Raw genomic sequence first — 14,166 nt, 5'->3', positions numbered from 1 at the left:
TAGATATACTTTGCTTGCTTTATTATTCTAATATTTTTCTTCTCAGTGGTTTGGATTGCCTGGTACTTATATAGTTTCTTGTATATTTTCTGTTTAAGTATATTTCATTGTGTTCCCAGTTTCTAGGACTTTAGTTCCTCCCTCTGTGTTATTGTATTTCCTCAGCCTGTCATGATCCTGGGCCGCTGACCCAGTGTGCCTTGTCTCTTTGAGTTGTTTTTGACTTATGAATTAGGATTTTAGGTTATCATGGTTTTCTGTTATAGTTTATTATCTGCTTCCTGTGTCCTCCTGTTCTGTCATTGTTCCTATGTCTGTTTTGTTCTCATGTCTTAGTCCCTTGTCTCATGTCTTGTGTTTAGTTTGACTTCACGTTGTTTCCCTGTGTGTTGTGTTTAGGTTTCCTCTATGTGTCAAGTCTGCGTGTACCATGTTTAGTTAGTTCCTGTTTTATTGTGACAGTCTTGTGTTCCCCGTATCTAGTGTTTATTTTTGCTTCCCCTTGTCTTGTTTCTGAAATTACGGTCCGCTGTGATCCCACCTGTTGTCACTCCCTTCATTATCCTTCTGTGTATTTACTGTCTGTGTTTCCCCTTAGTCTTTGTCACATCCTTGTGTGGTCAGTGTCATCATCACTGCCCTGTTGTGTGCTTCATGTTCTATGCCATGTTCATAGTTATATTATGTTCAAGTTAAGTGTCGTTTACTGCTGGCACCTGACCAGCTCCACTTTATGTTCAAATGCTTGTCAATAAAGCTTAAGCTTAAATATAGCTCATGGCTCTGAGTACTGCATTGGGGTTCTCTGCCTTGCCTGCTGCAACAGCATACACGACACAGTGTGCCTGCCTCCCTGTGTTGTGTCAAGTCTGTGTTTCTGTTTCCATGTTTTCTTACTTCCTGCTTTACCTTGCCAGCCCCTTGTATCACGTGCTTTGTTTTCAGTTTTGCTTCCCTTGTCTCATTCGATTCTGTTTACTTGCTCTCCCCTGCTGTCTCCACTATCTCCTCATGTGTATTTATTGTCTGTCGCTTCCCCTGTTCTTTGTTACATCCTCCCTCACGCTGTGTGCTTCCTTGCCTGGTTTTCTCATGTTGTCTCCCAGTCCAAGCCAAGCCCAGATTATGTTTTGCATTTTCTTGCCCGGTGCGTAGTAGCAGTAAAGCCTCCGAGTCCTGTGTTTGGGTCCCACTTTGCCTGCCACACAGCCGAGCCATGACAAAAAGACCTGTGTGGGTGTGCCTGACCTTTAACAAATAGCAATGAGAAATCACAAACAAGAGACAGTGAGAAGGTGTTTTCATGGACATGTTAACAATTAGGCTGAGAAATATAAATAGAATGGATGTAAAGACTGTGTATGACCTCTTGAAATGTGATTAAGCTGTTCACCTTGACCACACATACGCCTACTACCATATACACTCACCAGCCTCTTTATTAGGTAAACCTTGCCAGTACCTGGTTGGACCCCTTTTGCCTTCAGAACTGTCTTAATTCTTCATGGCACAGATTCAGCAAGGTGCTGGAAACATCCCTCACAGAGCTTTTAGTCAATATTGACATGACAGCATCACACAGTTCCTGCAGATTTATTGGCTCCACATACATGATGCAAATCTCTTGTTCCACCACAGTGTTTCTCATTGTCAGAAGAGTAAGTGCTCTGCATAGCTGACTGGCAAGGTTTACCACAGATGGGCACACTGTGGCATCTGGTGAGGTCTTCTGCAACTATAGCCCAGCTGGTTTGACATGTTGTGTGTTCAGAGATGTTCTGCATACCTTGGTTATAATCATTGTTAGATTGTTGCTCCATTCATGTGGTAGTATAGCTCAGGGTGCTTTGAATAGCTTTATTTACCTGTTTGTTTGTTCACGGTGCTCCTTGTACTTAAAAGATTCTCTTCTCCCTCCTCCCACAAATCCTGCTGGTGAGCCAGCCTTGTAATTACCAACCTGACCCACTCTTACTCAGTCATATTCAGAAACGTACCTGTTCTGGAGCTAAAAAAAACAAGGACACTAGCCCTGTGGAAAAGGAATTTGAAAACTTACCTGAATCCCTGTCTGGAGATGCTTATCTGAGTGTAACCAAAGACCTGGATAACCAGCTTTTGTTGCTGCACATTCTTGAGATTGTTCATTAAACCTGTTGTTTGACTGTGTCCTGCCTTTGAGTCTCCTGGGTTTAACCCTAATACCATTACTACATGCCTAAATGCACTGAGCTGGTGCCATGTGATTAGCTGATTAGATATTTGTGTTAATGTTCAGTTGAACAGGTGTACCTATCAAAGTTGGGTGTGAGTAAGTGTAAATAATTTCTTCTAAAATTAAAGAGCACAAACCTCTTCATGTTAGTTGTTTTTGCTCAGAAAAATCAAAACATTTATATATTATTTACTACATATTTACGTCCAAAGAAGGCAGATTTTTTTAACCACCCTGCATTCACTGACTCAGTTGCTGCAGTAGAAGGTCTGTTTACACAGCAGGTAAAATGGTGTACAATACTTAGGTTACTGATGGATGAATTCCACCTTGTTTCAGGGTTTTGGTGACTGCTGGTTCACTTTACTTTTTTCCCAACTTACTCCATCCACCCATATTCTTCCACTTATCTGGGGCTGAGTCGCGGGGGCAGCAGCCTAAGCAGAGAAGCCCAGACCTCCCTCTCCCCAGCTACCACCTCCAGCTCATCTGAGGGGACACCGAGGCGTTTCCAGGCTAGTCGAGAGATGTAATCTCTGCAGCATGTCTGGGGTCTCCTCACCCAGTGCCTGGAACACCTCACCCAAGAGGTGCCCAGGAGGCATTCTAGTCAGATGCCCAAAATGTGGGTGTGTGTCCCTACGTACTTACTATGATTTTTTTTTTTTTAAAAGATCATTTCAATAATGTTGTTAAAAGCATCTGTGCTTTATATTATGACTAAAGCCTGCTGTCAAATATCTCTCAATTTCAAGTTCTAGTAGTGAAATTGCTTGCCTAGTTTAATAAGTTATGAATTTTGAAGAAGAAAGAATATATTTGAGATACACAGACAAATCAGTGACTATATCAGCTTCGTATTTTGATATAAATCTTTCTTTTTGCTTGTACATACTGTGTATTCATATTGGTAAAATAAGCAGAAAAGCACTGTTCTAACTTTTCGCTCCTTGCAGTCTCTCTCTCTCTCTCTCTCTCTCAAACACAGATACACACACACACACACACACAGACACAGACACACACACACACTGAGCAAGGTGGCACTTTCAGTCCAACTATGGGGTTGAATCAGCTGTTTTAGCATTAGATGCTAACTCTGCAGATCAATGGCAACCTTGGTCTATTAGTCATACCGAGCCTATTAGCATCTGCTATTAGCATCTTTTCATCAATACCATTGATCAAGCTGCTCTGACTTCAGGGCAGAGAGGGACACAGAGGGGACCTGCTGGGAGAGAGCGCCAGAGAGAGGGAGAGAGAAAGGACATTAATCTGATCAGTCAAATGTGATATTAGACAGCAATGGATGATGTTTTACAGATCAGCACTTAACAAGCCTGCATCAATAATACAGGAGGAGCTAAGGATTAGTAGTGATACTGGGGCCAGTGAAAACGTGATAGCATTCGTGCTGGTAATTAAGTATTGGATGGACAGAAGTAATAAGCAAATGTTTTCATGTTGGAGTGATTTCAAGCAGCAAAGCTTATCCTGCTTATCACATATAAGGATTTACCGCAGTTACTAAAGACTGCTGATTTTTGACTTCAGTGGAGAAAACAGCATGGAGTTGTTTATAATGTTTGATGTTTTATTGCAAGTATCTTAGCTGTTCCTAGGACTGCACTCTTCTGGACAGAGACCTCTGATGCTGTGCCATGAATCTGCTGGAGCCACTCTTCAAGTTTTGGGGTTATAGCTCCTAATGCTCCTATTACCACTGGGAACATTTTAGACTTTCCCTTCCACGTCTGCTCCAGTTGTTCCTTCAGCCCCTGGCACTTCTCTATTTTCTCGTGCTCCTTCTTCCTGATGTTGCTGGGATTGCCACATGTATCACAACTAAAGTTTTCTGCTCCTTGTAGACCACCAGTATATCTGGTTGGTTGGCCAACAGCTGTTTGTTTGTCGGGAACTCAAAGTCCCAAGGGACTTCAGCCCTGTTGTTCTCAACCACCTTTGGTGATGTCTCCCATCGAGACTTGGGGACTTCCAGTCTATATGGAGCACAGATGTTCTGTACACTATCCCAACCACTTGGCTGTGCCTCTCATTGAATGTGGCCCCCAGCTTGCATTTTCCTTCATTTAAGTCATTTTATCCTGCTACTATGTCAGATAGTCTCCAGGGCACCTTTGCACAGTCTGCAATTTGGGTCCTGTCAGCTGTAGTAGACTCCTTCCTCTATGTTTCTGGTGTTTAGGGCCTGTTCTTGAGCTGCCATGATCAGAACCTTTAGGCCAGTCCTTTCTAGCCACTGGTGGGATTTCTTGATGTCTGCCACTTCATCTATTTAGCGATGGTGCATCTCATGAAGGGGCTTGGTCATTCATGATAGTTCCTCTTCCTGTTCCTGATCATGACACACCGATGAAATACAATAACACAGAGGGAAGAACTAAAGCCCTGGAAACTGGGAACACAATGAACTATACTTAAACAGGAAATATACAAGAAACTATATAATCACTAGGCAATCCAAACCATTGAGAAAAAAAAATAGAATAGTAAAGCAAATAAAGTATTTTCAGAGAAGCTCATCTTTTCATCTTCCTGATATATTTGTGAATGCTCCAAATTTCATCCTGGATTGTAACTCTGACACTCATTAAGTGCCCTTTCTCTTTCCATTGCTCTTAGAGCCTCAGCAATTTGGGTGGAGCCCTCTGTGAACTGTGAGGAGTTTTAGAGTCTTGACACCAGTGGTATCCATCTCCTCCCGTGGCCAGCTTATTGGTCCAGCTGGGTATCTGATGACTGGTAGGGTGTATGGATTGATGACTTGGATCTTACTCCTACTGTTCAGATGGCCTCTCAGCACCTGTATTACCTTCTGCAAGTATTTGACTGTGGCTGACCTTCGCGCTTCGTGCGTGTGAGATACCCAGGTACTAGTAGCTGTCCTGTATATTTGCTTTTCTGCCTTCTGGCAACTACATCCCCTCAGTCAGCCAAACGTATCCAGTCCAAATAACAACCCGATGTCCTTGCTGTAGATCCTAGTGAGGTGGATCAATGAGTTAATGTCTCACTCACTCCTGGCATACAGCTTTATTTCATACCTGTACAGGAGATGATTGAAAGTCATTCCACTTCTGAATTTATATCTGTATTTGTTCTTAGTGATTGAGCTGGCTTTAGTGTTTGAAGCCAATGCAGAACAGCAGTGGGGACAGTGCTTCACCTTGGTATATTCCACACTTGATGGTGACTTAGGCAGTTGCCTTGGAGTTGGCCTACCGTGTTGTCATCTACAGTCCCATTGAGTTCCTGGTGAATGTTATCAGCACACTAGTCTTGTACAGTGCCACCCACTACAGTATCTATGTGTGGGGTGCCGAGCTGTAGGCTTTCTTGTACTCAGGTTGGCCTGCCTGGTCTTAAAGTCCTGGTGTATGGCTCCATCAGCCAGGAATTGGTGTTTAGGTTCTTTGGTGTTATTTGCAATGCCTTTCTGAGCTGTACTCATGTATTGACTCATGTGCCTACTCAGCTTGGTTGCTATGATGCTATGATACCCAAGAGGAGCTTCCATGCTGTGGAGATGAAGGTTAGTGTCATATATATAAATTTATCCATTTTATATTAAAAAAAAATTCCCCACTTGACCTGTGGGGGGGTCTTTGTTCTTCAAGCTTGGATCATCTACCAGAGGCCTGGGATCTTGAGGTTACTTATCTTATCTTAGCTGTTCCTAGGTCTGCGCTCTTCTGGAAAGAGATCTTGGATGTCGTTCCTGGAGCCATTCTCCCAGTTTGGGGGTCACTGCCCCGAGTGTTCCGATTACCACAGGGACCACTGTTACCTTCACTTTCCACATCCTCTCTAGCTCTTCTCTCAGCTCTTGGTATTTCTCAAGCTTCTCGTGTTCCTTCTTCCTCATAGCCATGTTTTGCTTGTTCACCACTAGTCTGGCTGGTTAGCCATCACAAGTTTGTCTGCCTGTACCTGGAAGCCCCACATTATCTTAGCTCCTAGGTCAGGGGTCTTCAACTCCAGACCTCGAGAGCCGGTGTCCTGCAGGTTATAGATGTGTCTCTGCTTCAACACACCTGAGTCAAACATAGAAGTCATTAGCAGGACTCTGGAGAACTTGACTGCGTACTGAGGAGGTAATTCAGCCATTTGATTCAGGTGTGTTGGATCAGGGACACATCTAAAACCTGCAGGACACCAGCTCTCGAGGCCTGGATTTGAAGACCCCTGTCTTAGGTCCTTCTCAGCCACCCATGGGGGCATATCCTATTTAAACCTTTAGACTTCCAGGTCATACTTGGCACAGATGTTCCTGTATACCATGCCAGCTACTTGGTTATGGCATTATGTATACCCTGCCTGCTGGCATCTTGGACCCTGCTGTCATATGCTGGATTGTCTCAGGGGCATCTATATATGTCATCTGTAAGTGTGTTTTCTTGCATCCGTAATTTTACACTCCTGGTGCCACAGGAGTCCATCTTTGTCATTACTCCTTAAATCCTGCAGATGACAGTAGTGTCCTGACAACCTGGCAATCACTGAGAGAAGAAGCTTTTCCATGTGAAGGGAATTTCTCTACAGCCTTGTAAAGGTCTCCGCACTTCCCTGTAAAGGTTCACCATCTGGTCATGAGTCATTATTTGAATGTGGATTTGAGCTCTTTCATTATAGTTCAAAGTGGCTGAAACAAAGTCCTCTGAACCTTAAAAAGTGAAAAATAAAAAAAAAATTTTTAAAAACTGCCAACAAACTCTTAGTCATTAAACTAGTAAGTCATAAATATAAAAGCTAAAATTAGTTCTGGAGCTGTAGCCTGCTTACATTTATTATTGCAACACTTGGCTTACCTCAACAAAGTGAGACTGTTGGCTTAAAAAATGACCCAAGAATGATTTGGTAGGTAAAAAACTAAAAATATAGACCTGTTTTATTCTCAGTTGACTCCAAGTATGTAATGCAGACTTGTGTTTATACAAATGGTGGAGAAGTAACTGACCTCTCTGTGCTCCTTCTTCCATGATACATGTGCAAAGAGCGGTGAATATAAATCACACCTCAGAACTACTGCTTTATGAGAACAACTGTTGTCTTAACTAATTAAACTAATGGATGTGGGTAGTACCTACACTCCCCCATAATGCAATTACCCTGACCACTGGTGGTTAGTTACAGATTTGGGCGTGTGCTAGCAGAGTAGAGGAGCAGAGGTCTGGTAAATGCATTTCTGTCACACACCCAGATTTATTTATTTAGTTACTTATTTAATTTTTAAAAACTTGTCTCCGGCTGAGTTCATGCTGACTCAGTTAAAATCATTTGAGGACATTTATTGATTTTTGTGGTCTCCCTCTGGAGCAGCAACACTATTTCCCAAACTTTAACAGCTCCACTCAGCAAGAACTGTGGGCACATTTTGATGTCCACAGCTGGTGGAATGAACTCTGGATCTAAATTGGGTTTTGTATTTGACGAGTAAATATACATCACTGCTTTGTGATGTATAAATATGTATTATATTTCTGTTTACAGTGACACAAAAAAACAAATAAAAAACAAATTAAAAAAATGCAGGTATAACACTTTTTGCAGGTGGTGTGAGTGCTAGAAATGTAGCAGCTTTGACTTCCTCTGTATAACATCAATGTGTTCCTCATGCACACACCATTTAAAAGGCGACACTGGAGAAGCAACAGGATTTATGCTGTTTTGAGATGATGGAAAATAAACTGACACTTTTGACCACTTATCAAACGAGACCCAGTGACACAACATGGGCAAAGCTTTGTGCAATTAGATAAAATTTCAATACAACAAATGGTGCTTATTTTACAGTACTGTGTAAAAGTCTCAGATCACCTCTCATTTATTTATATTTTGCTTGGAAAATGGAAAATAGGTGCAGCGATTTATTGAAAGCAAAGTATAAATACAGCATATAAGACAAAAAAAAAAGGTTTGTACAATTCTAAAGAGCTTGAAAATCAATATTTGGTGTGACCACCTTTATTTTTCAGCACAGTCTGAACTCTCTTAGGCAGATTTCTTGTCATTTCTTTAAGTAGTCTTCAGGAATAGTTCTCCAGCCTTCTTGCAGGACATTCAAAGCTTGTCTTTGGATCTTTGCTGCCTTTTGTTCTGTTCTCAATCAGGATGATCCCACACTGCTTCAATAATGTTGAAGTCCGGGCTCAGGGGAGGTCAATCCATGACTGATAGTGTTCCATTGTGTGTTTTACTATCCAGGTAGGCTTTTATTGGCAGTATGTTTGGGATCATTGTCCTGCTGCAAAATTATTTTGATGTTGATGAATAAATGATGTTTTCCAGATGGTATTGCATGGTGGATCAAAATCTGATGGTACTTTTCTGTGTTCAGAATTAATTAAATTTGGGAAGCTCCCCAACACCACTGGGTGAAATGTAACCCCCAAACTATGACAGAGCCTCCACCGTGTTTTACAGATGACTGCAGACACTCACTGTTAGACCTCTCTCCTGATAATTTGAACCAAAAATTTCAAATTTGGATTCATCACTCCATCAGGCCTGTTGCCACTGATTTTCAGTCCATTTCTTGTGTAATCTGGCATACCTCGGCCTTTTCTTTCTGTTTCCCTTCATTAACAATGTCTTCTTTACTGCAGCCCTTCCACTGAGACCATTTCTGATGAGGTTTTGCTGAACAGTAGGACGGTAAACAGAGGACCAGATGCGTTTCTCAGGTCCTGTCTCAGGTCTTTGCTGGATTTTTTCTCTTCAGATGCTGCTCGTCTGCTGTAGATAGTTTTTCTTAGGCGTGTTGCTTCTTCTTTTGTCCTCCGCTTCTCCAATTTCCTCATATTTTCTAAGGACACACTGTACACCCCGTTAAGAAATGCCATGTTTTCATTTAATGCATGTGAAACTGTGTTACTGTTGGCATTTTTCATAGATTCAGCTGAAGAAACTGGAACAAATGATGTGGTTTTGCAACAGTATGCTAGTAACAAGTGCCTAGAGATACAATTTAAAATTGGTTGTTTGCTAAGTTGTCTGTTATGTGTAGACACAACCCTGGGTCATCCCTTGAGTTGGTGCCTTTTTTATGTTTCAGTGATTCATAGGTCAGTGTTTAGTGGTTCAACAAACAAAAAGAACATTCCTCTGAAAATGGTCAGGTGCAAGGACTGGACTGAAAATGAGTGAAAAAGCAGCCAATGTCCAAAGAAAAAAACAACTTTGAAATACCTTCAGAAAGCCTGGAGAACTATTCTTCAAGACCACGTTAAAACTTACAAGAAAGTCTGGCTGCTTGGAAGCAAAATATAAAGAAATGAGGGGTGGCTTTGCACAGTACTATAAATTCAATACTTATGTCTCACTGCACTTAACTTTAAGTGTACTTCATACAAAATAGAAGCAAAGTCATAAAGTGTAGCATTTATGTGTTGGAGTGTGAAACACATTGGTTATCTGCCATGCTGTTTGTGCAATTATGTGCAGGAATACTGCTGACAGTCCTTTTCACAATTTGACAAATGTGAATCAGCTTGTCTCATGAAAAATCTGCTAAAAATGACCACGTGAGTTTGTGACTCTCTTACTTGCACTGTCTATAAGATGGACATCGCCGTGGTGGCTTCACCCATTGGTCAGTTCTGTCTGTAGGTTTTGCCATCTCTTGGTATTTTGAAACCAAATCTGATGGCAGACGGCTTGATCTGACTGGGAAACCGAGGGAGATGATCATAGAAACGGATCAATTACCAAAGCTGACCCAGTAGCACACTTTAGTATCTATTTGAATTTAATTAAGACCAAAATAAACGTCATGATGTATTAAAACTAGCTCTTATGGCCACAAATACTTCAGTGATAATTAAAGTATAAAATCAGTTAAGTTTCATATGAGGAATTTGCCTCTGATGGCCTTTATATTTCAGACCAGGAAGCTGTGCTTATCTTTTTATACAGTCTATGGACTGTCAGTGATTTTCAAGACATGCAATTTCGTTCTTAGCTTTGATGCACACATAAGTGTCTGGAAAGGCCAAAATGCCACTAAATGCCTTCCCCGGTGTTAATTTGCAGCTGTTCAAGAGGGAAATCCAGACCACAAATAAGCTCTAAACACACACACACACACACACACACACACACACACACACACACACACACACACACACACACACACACACACACACAAAGGTCTATTCTACATATTTCTATAATGTCTCTGAAAGGAAGCATATCAGCAGCGAGCAGAGGCCAGACTGCACACACACACATTGATCATGCAGTTGTGTTACCATATCTCAGAGGACATTGCATTGACTTTCATTCCTGGAGCTCGACCCTAAACACTTCTTACATAACCTTAAACCAAGTCTTCTAAAATTTGGTAAATTATGTTATAAAAAACTTGTTTTTTGTCGGCAAAAAGAAAGCTGAGTCTCCACATTGTGACTACATAAACAGATTTATGACCCCATAACATGAGTAATACAAGTACACACACAATACCAAGTTCCTGAAGAAGTGCTATGTCAGCAATGGCCAACTGTTCACACACACACACACACACACACACACACACACACACACACACACACACACACACACACACACACACACACACACACACACACACACACACACACACACTTTCAACATCTTCAGTTTTCAGAGTAGTAAGGTGGTGTGAGCAGGAGGAATTGGTCTGTTAAGAAGGTCTCGTTCACATAGTGCACAGTTTTGTCTGCTACTGCTCACCAAATTCTAACTCAGCACCACCTGCATTCAACTCAACTGTCTCTTTGTACAATAATGACAAAATTAGCACGTCAACAAATAATTTTTGTCATTTGTCTTAGACATTAGTTCAATATGTCCAAGACAAATCTTACCTCAAAATACCAGAACTGAATTTTTGTGGCATTGGTGCACAATGTTTAACCCATTAATAAATCAGGCTGCACTTTACAAACGACCATTTTACTCTGTGTGGTTTAATAATTCAGTCAGTTATTACAAACTGACACCGTGCGTAAATGAACAAAAATCCAGACACACTGAAATTGCCACAGTGAAGTACAGGATATTGTGTGTTAGATGAAGCACAAGACATTTTCATTTAATTTCATATTGAAGACCCCCCCCCCCCCCCCCAAAAAAAAGAAACAAAAACTAAAAACAAACAACCTCACCCTAAAATTGTGAACCACCCGTACAGAAAGCAAAAACTTTCATTATCAAATGCAGATGACGCAGATGTGGTGCGCCATGTGTCCTGATCAAGGGGCAACCTACAGTGGTGAAAAATGAGCCAAGTAACAAAAACTGCAGTTCCTCTAGTGGCCACTTGAGGCTGGCTCCAAAAGTGAGTCAATCACCATAGACTGCCATGTTAAAATCCTGAACTTTATAGTATTAAAAAGCATATTTACATCATGGTACAAAACTACAACTAAAAACAAAACAAGGAATAGCGTTGGCCTATATGGATAGTTTTCCCCTTCATACCAGCTGTAAGGGGGGTTATTTTTAACTTGACCTCCTGGATAACCGAGTTAGGGGTACAACCATGGTCATTGACAGGTGTCCTGGCACAGGCAGCTGGAGCCAGTCAGCTGGACTTATCAGCTACTTTAAATCATCAAATTGGACCTATATGCCAGTCATTGGTGCCTTTTGGAGCATTTTTAAAGGATTATATAGTCATTTTTGGCTTGCTGTGTAGCTCAGACCATCTGAGAAGTTTGAGCTTCACTTATGGTGACTGAAATTCTACCATTTTATTAGTCTGTACCCTAGTACAAATGAGCTGATACATGTGTTTGTGTGTTGCACCTGCACAGTTTATAGCTGATAACTTAGAACTTCACCCTTCGATCCAAATGTGCTAACTTTTGGCTCCAAAAAAACAACCTGGTGGCAGCCACCATGTCCAAAACCAATAGGACACATCATGTTGGCTACGTCCATCTTTTATATTCTCTTTGGTCTCAATACAAGTAATGAATACATCGTTTCTCTAAATACATTTTCAGTACCAGCAAATTATTTTCGGTTATTGGCAAGAAATAAAATATGTATGGGCACTATCCCACTGGCTGTATTGATACTCAAACAGCATACAACTAGGGAAGAATATACTACAATGTATATAAGGCTGTAAAGGTTCAAAGGTTCAGGACAGCAGCCCCTTTGACCACAACCCTTTCACAGTAAAGCATTTACTGGGACATCTTCCCTTCCTCCTTTTCCAGCATTCCTCTCTATGTTTTTCCATCTCTACCTCCTTGCAGCTGCAGCCATCTTTTGACACCAACGTGCATCCTGCTTTCATTCTTCTTCTCCCCTGTCGACAAATTCTGGTGGCACAAAGACAAAAGCCGGTCTGTGTCATCTTTCCTCACGCACAACCAGGATTGCGAACCACAAACTGGCGCATGCACACCCACACAGTCATGCACGAACACACGAGAGGCAGCGGAGGAGAGATGAAGGAGCAGAATCTGAGCCATGAGAGGTGCAGAGAAGAGGAAATAAGAACAAGAGAGAGCGAACGGCACACACAGCTTGGCATTTATACAGAGGATTTCCTCTCCGCACCTCGTCTTCCCTCCGCTCGCTCTGTTTACATAAGGAGCGACTTCGCATAGTCTTGTACGTGAGTGCTGCATATGTATATGTGCAATTTCCAGTAACACGGAGCGAGCATACATGGAAGTCTTTATTTCTCTTACTGCTGAACTTAACAATAAAAATCTCAAGTCTCATATTTACGCATTTGTGGTTTGAGAGTTTCTTTTTGAGCAGTAAAAGTTATGAGGAAATTAATCTGCATGGACGTTTTTTTGAAGCTACTGAGCAATATCCAAACATTATTATCATCCTCTGCTGGGCTCTGCTGTGGTGTCAGCAGACTGTCTTCCTGTGGCATTTTAGCCTAAAGGTGATCGATGTCTCTGGCCACCTCTTTGCTCTCGCTCGCTCTCTGGGAATTTCATAAACCTCTTAGGACTCTATCACAGTCAGCAGGCCTAGGAGAACACATAATATTTTTCTTTTTTCTTACCTAAGGTATTCTTATTATTTTAGCTTTGTCTTCATTTTCCTCCTCTGCCTTCTCTCCCCTGACCTGTCCCTCTCTTTTATCAGCTGTCCAAGACTTATCTCTCACTAATTTACTTAGGTGAAAGTTACAAAGAGAAGATAAGACAGCATCTATTGTACAGTATTTGTATTGTAGTAGAGGTCATCATCTTCTGTGTAAGGCTCGGTGGAGTTTGTGAAGAAACCAAAGAATCCTGTTCATCTGTTCATGTTGTAAAAAATAAGGTAACTGTTTTTATTTGACAGTTACTGGGGCTAGTATAAGTCCGCCTGAAGTCAACGAAAGTGAAATTAATTGTAAAACATAAGTATTATTATAGGACTTGCAGTGTAGTCCCAAACTATTCCTTATCTGTACCTTAGCAGGAACGTGAAGCAACCGCTTTTCCCAGTTATTGTTTGATTGTTGCAAACCATCCCACTATATGTTGTTGCATGGGGAAAAAGTTCCAAAACTTTTGCACCTAACAAGTCCTGCGCTTGTTAGGTGCAATTCATACAACAAAATGATTGGTGTGGTTGTGCAACACATGCTTCTGTACAGTTTTGACATATAGTATGTTGTACCACTGTCATATAATTTAATGATTTTTAGCCCCCCCCCCCCCCCCCCCCCCCCCCCCAAAAAAAATCACATTAATTTCAGTGAGTGAAATGCTGAAACCTAGAGTGGAGAGACTAACTGACAGATTGGGAAAAGCAGAAAAACTAATCTTAAAATTTTCCTGCCAGTGAGTCCACAGTTTTAAGTCTACAGCTATTATTATCCTCCTGAGACCCAGGAAAAAAAAAATATTTTTATTTTTATTTTTTTCATATAAATCAAGCTTTGGAATGGTAAAAAACACATTGCAAAGATTATTTTGGTTTTA

This window comes from Archocentrus centrarchus, chromosome 1, assembly GCF_007364275.1.
Source record: "Archocentrus centrarchus isolate MPI-CPG fArcCen1 chromosome 1, fArcCen1, whole genome shotgun sequence".
Classification (NCBI taxonomy): domain Eukaryota; kingdom Metazoa; phylum Chordata; class Actinopteri; order Cichliformes; family Cichlidae; genus Archocentrus; species Archocentrus centrarchus.
The sequence above is the reverse complement of the archived record's forward strand: the minus strand, read 5'-3'. Positions refer to the sequence as shown.